Here is a 10,741-nt window from a genome sequence, read left to right as displayed (position 1 = left end):
ATGGCGATGATGATGATGGGTTCTTGTAAAGCGTCGGTATCCGCCTAAGCTGGGCGCTCATGGTGCTTGCTCAAAAATAGGAAATATCTCACAAATTTCAATGTCTTCAAGCAGTGCTTAGGATCATCATTCAGTTCAAGTACTGTCCTAGTTATGCTACAATTTAGTTATTCTTGCGATAATGTTGGAGTGGGGAACAGAAAGGTTTGTTCCCCACATATATTTTTGCTGCCAAATATATTACCATGAACACTGGATATCCTAAATAATTCCACTGATAAGTCACCTAATCGTATCTCTGATTTAATCTGAGCTCTACATGGTCAGGTGGTGTACCCTCCCCCCTCCCACCCTTTGATATGTCAAGCATGGGCATGGTGAAAAGAAGAATAAAGGGTTGGAAAATAGAAAGAAGAAATAAAGAGGTCGTGAAACTGCTGGGCCTGTGTTTGAAAGAAAAATTACATCACCTCTCATTAGGTATAGGCCTACGGCGATTAAAAAATATTAAAAAGTTAGATAATAACAATCCATTCAAATAAAGTTACAATTTCACCTACACTTTGGGCTATCTCCTCAAACAATGATTTTTAAATAGGAAATTAATTTCATGTAGTTGCAATATCGGAGTTCGAACATAACACCAAATAATGTTTGCTAGTGTTATAATAATTTGGTAGTAGATTTGTGATCATTACCCCCCCCCCATGATTCATGCCAAAACCAGTAATCAATTATGTTTTTATGCAATGAAAAAATATGTCATATGAATTATATGAATACAGAAGAAACTAATAAATCAAATCTTTATTACACCTATCGGTGTTGGAAGAACATAATATTGGTCTCGATGGGGTGCAGTCTTTGTAAACACTGCATGGTGGTGTAGTTTTAACATGAATCAAGGATTTTTAAAAGATGGAGAACCATCCTATACATTCCCTTTTAAGCCACTTTGATATCGCGAGGATATGACTACCTAATTACAGACTCACTGGCCAGATAAAATAGGAAATATGCTTTTTTTATTAAATGATAATTACTTTTCGCTGCCTATGGTCGGACATTGTGAGCAGACACATTGCTAGATTTTACGGCGGTAAGCAAACATTAATATTGTAATATTTATTGAAATTTTATTTCAATTAGTCGACTGACCGCAACTGTGACACATATTCCCTGTCATCCCTGAAACAAATCTTATTTTTGTAATGTGGAAATGCGTGAAAATTTGTATAAATTTTATTTTAAAATTGTCAAATTCTGAGGGTTTTTCACATCTTGAAACTGTTATCATACAATATTTTGCCCAATTTCAGGAAAGAAAAGGCTTTGAGATATATTTGTTGGGGGCACTTGCGGATCGGGGGGGGGGGGCACAGCCGACCCGTGCCCCCCTTTAAAGAGGCACAATCATCTTTTTTAATGTAAAATTGCCGTTAAAACAAAAGTGTCCCCCCCCCCCCCCTTTCGAAAGTGAAAACTTTTTTTTTTTTGCTTCTCAATTTTTTCGTGGACGAACTCCCCATAATTTTTGGTTAAAACCTTTTTTTTTTTTTTTTACATTTCGTATTTACTATATCTCTTGAAACTCCTTGCAAACATTTAGGTATTACAGGCTAGTGTAATATTGGGAGCGGCATTATCTTGATTTCTCAATTTGACGGATACATTTGAGAACTTTGTTTTCTTATACAATGTTATTTCAAGCATTTTCTCAGTCAGGTACATCAACCATACACATTGTTATATCACAGGGGCCGTGGAATGGTTTTAAAGGGGGTGAGTTTACACTGAAAAATTGGAAGATGATAATCACAATCAAAAGGTAATTTTTATGACCGTCGGTTTAAAAAAAGTGGAGCGGCCCCCAACGGTTCCACGGCCCCTGTATCAACCCTTTTTTTAACAGTGCTCATTCCTTTACTTAACGGTCATTACCGGGGTCATTAATGACCGTTAAGTTAGTAGCCTGTAATACCTTTAGGATTTTTTTTTTTTTTTTGGGGGGGGCTATTTTTGCAACATTTTTGTTGTTGTCGGGGTGAACTGCCCTTTTAGATGTTGGTTTGTTGTGAAGTTTGAATGATGTGCTTTGTTTACATTCTTATTCAGATCGATGGACTGTGTTGAAAGAAGTTTCAGAAAGACATATTCAAATTCATTATGGCATACTGCACTTAGCGGATGAATTTCCCATGGAGTCCCACAAATTGTGTTTGTGGGTTGTCAGTGTCACTCACTGAACTATACCACTACGTATAGTGGTATATATAGTTCAGTGGTGTCAGTGCGTGTACATGGAGACGGCACTGGGTTGTGTTATGTTCAATTGCGCCATCTGGAGTTTGGAGGGTTGTTTTTCTTCTCAAGACAGTAAAAAAAATCCAAACAAAATAACAAAATATTGATTTCGATGAGTAAACCACAGAAAATTTACAAAGCTAACTCTCCTTCTTTATTTTCCGTGAAACTTTTTTTTTTGGGGGGGGGGGTGGGTCCACGGCCCCAAGACCCACATCTGTACGCCAGCTGAAGGAAGAGAGGTGGGGTTGTAGACTGGAGTGATATGTCAGGCTGTCAACTTTATTTCTACAACAACAGCTAGTTACATGCATGTGTAGATCAATAATGCCGGAGCGCGAGCTGAAACTTATTTCCCTTGTATATTATTTCTATTTTCATTTTGTATGTTCTCCACATCATAAATACCAGGATTGACTTGGCATTTAAAAGGGTGGTAAAATAATCAGGGCACACCCCATTCGCTTAATAGCTGGGAGGGGTAAAATATAACAAGATAATATCATGTATAATAGTACTCAATAGGTATGAGAGGGGAGACAAACATTAATATCCTGAAGCATAAACATGAACATGTTATTCTGTTTTATCCTAGATTTTATTTCTTTCTGGCCAACTTTCTGTTTCTAACAATATCTGAAGGAACGGTTTCATTTATCAAAGGAAAAGTCTATATACTCCAAGAAAAAGTTCATTTAAATAAAAAGAGGATAATCAAACAAGCATAACACTGAAAATTTCATCAAAATCGGATGTAAAATAAGACAGTTATGACATTTTAATATTTCGATTAATTTTCACAAAAATTCAGAGAAAATGATGGTCATCGTGCATGTCTAGACACTGAATATTATACCATCATGATCATGATCATTTTGTACTCCTAGCTCCTAATGATCATCATGATCATACTTGGCATAAGTATGATTCATCATAAGTATTATGATGTTCGACAGTAAATTATGGGGAGGGGGGTGGTTGGGGAAGGGTGATAACACAGCCCATCCCCTGAAATATTGAGGGGATATATCCCCCCCCATGATCTCGACACCCATGTTTGATACTTAAAACATTTACGCTGATCATTTTGTAGGAATAATCAAAGGATATACGTATCTCAGTAAACATCATAATGCGAGCACGGTATATGCTATATTTTTTTTACAATTCGTACCTGAAAATTAAACATTTCAATCACTTTTTTTGTAATGCAGGAACAAGATCCATATCTTACATAACTTACCCAAAAAGCGCGAAGCGCGAGCTAAAATATTTATTTTGAAAACGAGTCATTTTACCGCCAAATCCCCATGAGTATAGGATGTAACAAAAAGGCAATACGGGCGCGAAGTTCGAGTGGAAATTTTGTTTTGATATGTATTGATCTTTTTTGTTGCAAGACAACACAAGTTACCTATTTGCTTCACTTTCTTTTTCATTTTAGCGTTCATTTTTATTCTCCTCCTCCTTGGTTATTCATTTCTCCTTCAATAATCTTAAATGGCTCTGCAATCACCTCGACGATTCTTTGTTATTTCTCTATTATATTGTTCGGGGAGGGGTCGCACCACACCCACCATTGTTAAAAAAGCGAATATTGCAGTATGCCTGTCAGTTGATGTAAACGTTGCTCCCAGAAAACTTGGTAGTTGGTAAATAATAAGTAAAATAATAAACGCTTATAAATGCCGCACTGGCTTAAAGATGGGGCTATTGTGGGCCATACCCCAACTTAGGCCTACATTTCTCGACCAAGAAAATAAAGGAGAAAAAAAGAAAGAAAGAAGTGTGAAATATGGCCCTATAGGCCCTATTGCTCTGGATTTTTATGTCAAAATCTATTCCGAAATTTGATTTTCGTACTGAAAAAGACAAATTTGCTCGCTTGCTTCGCCCACTCCCAATTTTGTAGAAAATTTCCCCCATACGCTTTGTATTGCCCCTCCCCCTCCTTAATAACACTAATACTTTTTATCTGCTCCCATTTTATGCAAATAATAAGAATAATACATGTGACTTATAAAGCGCCAAAGCCACTCTATTACTGGTGCTCAAGGCGCATAAAGAAATTAAGAAGTAAAAAGAAAGGTTTTAACAACATTTTTGAGGAACTCACCAGAAACGCAAATTTTGAAGCAATGAAATGATAATACCGTATGCTCTAATTATATAAAACAACTTGAAATCATATACCAGTTATGATGTTCAATTTTGCTGTCATGTTGGGATGGACTTTGAGAGGAGCCCATGCACAAATACAAGCTTTGCTTTCAATAGTGAGATCCTCCATTTTCGTAAAATCATAACATTATTTGTAATTTTTATTATAAAATGTATATTTTAAGTTGATTTAATGGCCTTGATATATTGTTTATGAAATCGACTTGTGACGATTGTATTTACTTGGTTGATATCATATAGAGATATATTTCTCTATGGTTTTTATTTTGTTGAAAATGAAATAAATGAAATGAAATTAAAAATTACTTGCATGAACTTATGGATGGTATACAATACATGCACCCCATGCCAACTACCCCCATGCTGTGAAAAGTGGTGGGGGCACGGGAGATGATTTTTACATGTAACTATTTTGCCCACCTATAGTACTCTTCACGATTGGAAAAATATCGAAACAGAATGAGTCGAGTTAGTTACGGTGCGATCCGGCGCGCGCGCGCGCTGCGGCTGCAGGATTGTCGCGCGTGCAGCGCAGGTATCAGCTGGTAGTAGGACAGTCAGTTTGTCGGTGTGCCAATATCTGCCGGGATATTTTCAATTGAAGCGGTAAATGTTGGAAACTCTTGATGTTTGTGTGAATATAATCAGATGTGGAAACTTTGAATGATATTTGGATTATCATTTCAATTTGAAACCTCCCTTCAGCGGCCGGAGAGTTTCCCGTAGAGATAACGACATTCGGCCGGTTCTTGCTGCATGCATGCAGCCGACGCCGCTGCGGCCAGTGGAGACGGTACGGTTCTGGGAAGGCGAGGGATCGAGCATTGCCATTCACAGATCAGCTGGGCCGGGTTTGCACAAAGAAAGAAGGTCATCAGGGACTTCCTTTCGTTCAACCTCGTGGAGTTTAATCGTGTGGATTCTTAATTTTAGATAATATCTAGAACAAGCAAGAAATATTGTAAAATGGAAGGGAGTGAGAGGGATTGCAGTGTTCTTGGAGGCCTATTTCAAAGTGTGATTAATGATATGAAGGTGAGTAAAGTCTAAGACTAAAGACTTGTCTAAGCTAATTTAGGCCTATAAACTAGTAATAGACTATAGTATAAGTATATAAAGTATAGCCTCTAAAATAACACTGACAGTGACAACAGTAATATGAATCTAGCTTAAACTAAGGACAAGTCCACCCCATATGAATTAAAGAGAAAAATCCTACAAGCATATTAATTATTATTAGCACTGAAAATTTCATCAAAATTGGATGTAAAAACTAAAGTTAAAAAATATGACATGATTAAGTTTCGCTTGATTTTACAAAACAGATTTACATGTAGGCCTAGATCTACATATAGATCTAGATCTATAAAGTAGAACGTCTATGCACATACTGGTCTGTATGGTCTTTGGAAATGAGGGGACTTGATGACATCACTCACTATTTCTTTTGTATTTTATTATGTGAAATATTCAAATTTTCTCATTGTCAACTGAGTTTCTGAGACAAAGTTTTATTTCTCCCTAAAAATGTGGAATTAACTTTGTTTAAGATTTTATGGTTCAGTGAACTTCAGTCAAGACTCAATTTGGTCCTTTTTGTCAAATCTGTAAAAATTGAAATATTGTATAATTTAAACAATTAAAAAAAAAGAAACAGTGAGTGAGGGATGACTCTCCTGCTCTATCATTTGCATGTGACAAAATTGTGCATATAACCATTTTGCGAAAAATAAGCAAAACTTTACAATGTCATAACTTTCTTATTTTACATCTGATTTTGATGAAATTTTCAGCAATATGCTTGTCTGGTTTTTCTTTATTGATTTAAATCAACATTTTTCTGGGGTGGACTTGACCTTTAAATCTTGATCTAATGTGAATTTACATTTTGAATTTGGCATATTTTGGGAGGGGGAGTCGAGTCCAGTCCACTTTATACAGTCCACTTTATACAGTGTAACTTTCATTCATTTAAAAATATTTTGGCACAATCAGAATGGAAGATGGATGTAACTGCAAATTGATGATAAACCAGGCGACAGGATAATTACCAGTTTTTGAGGGGGCAGAAGATGTGTTAGATTTGTTTCATTTATTATTGGACTGGATTTCATAAAATTTGCATTTTAAAATCTATGTTATGGATTATGCTTTGCTTTAGATTTTGACATAAAAAATGAGAATTATTAGAGCTCATATTTCACAACTTTTCCTTTCCTTTTTGATTTTCCCATGAGTCTTGGTCATGGAACTTTTTTGCCAAGTGCCCCCTACATGCCCAATGTACATGTAGGGGGCACTTACAATCTGCCCAATCTATCCGCCAGTGTATGATTTTTACAGATCCTCATGAAACTGGTCAAACCTATACAGTGGAAAAGGTGACCTCTTGTTTGGCCAGATAATAATTTGAGTTAACTGTCTCCATGGTGGTGCTTAACTATCGCAACCAACTTTTTAAGTTTTCATTTGAGTGGCTTGATTCTTACTTGAAAAGTACATGTATGTATCAGTCAAGTTAGAATGAATTCAATAGCAAGGCAGTGGACATGATTGAAGGGTGAATGGCCTATAACTAGTACCGTAGCACAAACCAAAAAGTATTGATTTGAAGAACATATACATGTACGTAGTTTGAATTGAAGCAGTTTTCTTCATGTTTCAGGAAATATATCATGTTTCCACCCACCTAAATGTATTATAGCTTGTATACTGCCTGGATAAAATCAATTTTACAAACAGCTGGTTTGATGTTTAGGAGTGAGGACATATGCACCCACAAATGAATAATACTCAGGTGAACAATTGGCCACAACTCCATAGGTACTTTGTCTTTCCACCTGAGTGAGTTTTGTAAAGTAGAAGAAAACAGCTAGCTGATGTTATTGTCCTCCTTTAATATCCTTGTGTTAAGTAGCTTTTAGGGTTTTTCAAAGGCCTGGAACTTAATGAATTTTGGCTCAGAGAGATAAACTTTCTATCTACATGTATAACTGGCTTCACCTTTAGCATACACTGTACATGGACATGTACAGGTGTTTAAAATATTTTCTGTACAGTGTAAATGTAGGTAGCTGTGTTGGATGTACATGTAAATTTGTAAACCATGTTAAAATGAAAACATGCAACGTGAAACTTTACTCTATTGGTTTTTGTGCTTGTTTTTGTTTATTCACTTTGAGTACAATTAAAGCAACTTCTTATATGAAGCAGTACAGTGTCATGTTGACAGTACAATGTGTTAGTCACATTTTCTGTTATTCAGTTTGAACTTTGGACTTGTGTCCACAACTGAACTACATTGTACAATTGTACAGATCAACCAATTGATTGAGTGCATTGAACAAACACCAGTTTTGAATGCATGGATCCATGGAAAGGGACAACTTTGCCTTTACAATTTATAATTAATGCTTCTTTGAAGGTCAATTATTTCAAAAAGGTCATTTAAATTTCACAGTTTCCTATTTTGTGTTTTCATAAATACTTAAAATATTTTAAGGAGCTGTGCAGATTTGACAGTGACAATTTCTGAATATTTTGTATTGTTTAGGTAATTTAATAGTGTGTTTATCTATTATTAGCTGTGAAATATTTCACCTGATTTGTTTTTAGTATTTTTAGTATTTTTTTTATTATGTGATTTGTGAAAGTATACGGTCTACATGTATAGGCCTACCAGGTACTATTGATTTTATAGTTTGTTTATTGAATATTAAAATGAAATAACAAGTGGTATTTGATTGCTGATTAGAGTTACAAAAACCCTTTAAGTTGAAGAATCCAAAACTTCAATTTTAAAGGTAAATAAGTTTTGATTCATATTGGCCTACAAAGGCTACAAACTACAAACTAATACAACATTCCAATTTCTCTTCAATATACGGTACATGTTTCTGACAAATTGATCTATGTATTTTGTGTCCAGACTCGCACCTTTAGATTTGCACCTTTCTTCGAAGGGATTAATAAAGACACTGAGTGTGAAGTGAAGACCTGGTCATATCTCTCTTTTGACTCGCCTTCAACCCAGGGAATTGCATGTACTATTAATGGACTCATAAGCAATATGCACCTTTCTATTAAAATTGAGTTCACTGGCAGGTCACACAGCGTGGTGTAAATTGCCAATCAAGCATAGCTACATTGAATCTCTGTCCACTTGACGGAAGGTTCTGTGGTGCTCTTGTGATACAGACTTTTATTTGTCCAGCAGTGTAGCATTTCAAATGCACAGTATGCTACTCTATTTAACTTTATTATTCATTTCAAATTAAAATCAGTCTATTATAAGCGCCCTTACATGTTAATGTAAATAAACAAATGTTTTATTCCAGCTTTTACTGTACATCATCATGTTACGACAAGATTAAAGTTTTCGATTGGCATCCATGTTATTTTGTGATGTACAACTGTAATTCATGCATGTTTGTAGGAGCCTACATGTACATGTATTGTAATACTGGAGCTGAACTCACCCCATTATTTTTATTGCTCACTTGCTTTGCTTCTTTTTGTATTTTGTACAACTTGTCCTCAATGAGCTCGATCATACAGTGATCTCCCATCATAGTCCTGTTTGCTTTGTTGATAATCTTCACTTCTGATTTACAATGTATACCTTTTCTTAAACAAATTGCAAATGTAGGCCTACATGTACACATGTATTGTGATTTTTTTGTATATTGACATTTTATATTAAAAACCAGGAATGCACGGGAACACACTATGTACATGTACACTGTATATGTGTAATGCAATTTTTTTTGGGCAAAATATTGTGAATATAAAAAGTGTAAAAGAATATTTTATTATTCTATGTGGGCATACATCTGTGCAGAGTTTCAGACTTCTTTCTTTTTATTATTGAGTTATATGTGGGCAAAAAAATATGCAAATAAGCAAACAGCTTTAAGGTCTTGTGTTCAAATTCCGGTTCAGGTTGTTCTTTTCCTTCAAGAAGAAATGTACATTGTAATGTAAATTGTGGTGCATTTGACTGGTGTAGTTGATGGATATCCTTTGTTTGGTGATCACTGAGTGAGTGTTGGTACAAGTACCATAGCTGATTTTACATAATTTTAAAGTGCTTTGGAATAGAATATACATGTATTGCTACACAAAAAATTCAAATATTAACTTTGTATAATATACAGACAGAGGAATTCCTCCATGGTCTTTTGCCAGTAGGCCTACACACTGCACCAGCCAGATAAAATGTCAATGAGATTAGTGATTTAGTGCACACCCAAAAATAAATGCATTAATTCATCATCATCATCATGGATGCAGTGCTGTGCTGTGGGAAGCCATTTATTGATTTCTACATACATGTACAGTAGCACTCTCTATGGACAATGAAATATTCATATTTTGAACATACCGCCTCCATACTAATGTGTACAGTGTAGTGTGTGCATGAGTGCACCATTTACCGGTACATTCTACTGTATGTTGTTCTTAATGTACACTCCTGGAGTGGAACTAGCAGGGTTTGTCGTGATTTTTGTTAAAATTTTAGCTATTTCACATCATCTGAAATCAGATGATTGTGAGGGAATCGGCAGCATCTAATGATTCCATGTAGAAACAGGCCACTTTTGAAGTATTATCATTAATTAGTCAGCAAAGCAAAAGGTGTCACCTCACTACAAAATAGTACATTGCTGATTTCAAACATAAGTTTTGTACTGTATATGTAATAGCAGTGATTTTATACCCTTCGCAGTTAACTCGGACACTGTCATGCGAGTTCTTTTCATCAACTTGAGTTTCGTTTATCAGCATTTAAGTTTCGTTTATCAGCATTCTTTGTTCAGACTCCTAAAAACTGTCTGAAAATAAACTATACCTGTACATATATTTTTTCCCATTAATTAAGGCCCAATTTTCTCATGCTGTACACAAGTACACAGACCTGCCAACCAGTACGTTTTAGGCGTATTTAGTACGTTTTTGCAACCAAAATACGGCAGTACGTTTTTTGTTTTAAAAAAAAATATATATATTTTTTTTACAAAATCGTAATTTTATGAAAAAATCATCTCTATATGTCTCTATTTCATAAAACGTACACAAATATGGTTATTAGGTCAATGTAATTTCAGGTAACTTGTTTTTTTTAATCATTTTGTTAAAACCAGGGTGAAGATATACATATGTTTCAATGTTTTTTTTTCATCTGCAAGAGCAGTGCGCATTTTAACTTGCATGCAGCTTGAGCGCCGCGATGAGCGTGTGCGCCAAGCATTTTATT

The sequence above is a fragment of the Lytechinus pictus genome, chromosome 2 (assembly GCF_037042905.1).
Source record: "Lytechinus pictus isolate F3 Inbred chromosome 2, Lp3.0, whole genome shotgun sequence".
In the NCBI taxonomy this organism is placed as follows: domain Eukaryota; kingdom Metazoa; phylum Echinodermata; class Echinoidea; order Temnopleuroida; family Toxopneustidae; genus Lytechinus; species Lytechinus pictus.
Note: the sequence above shows the minus strand (reverse complement) of the source record.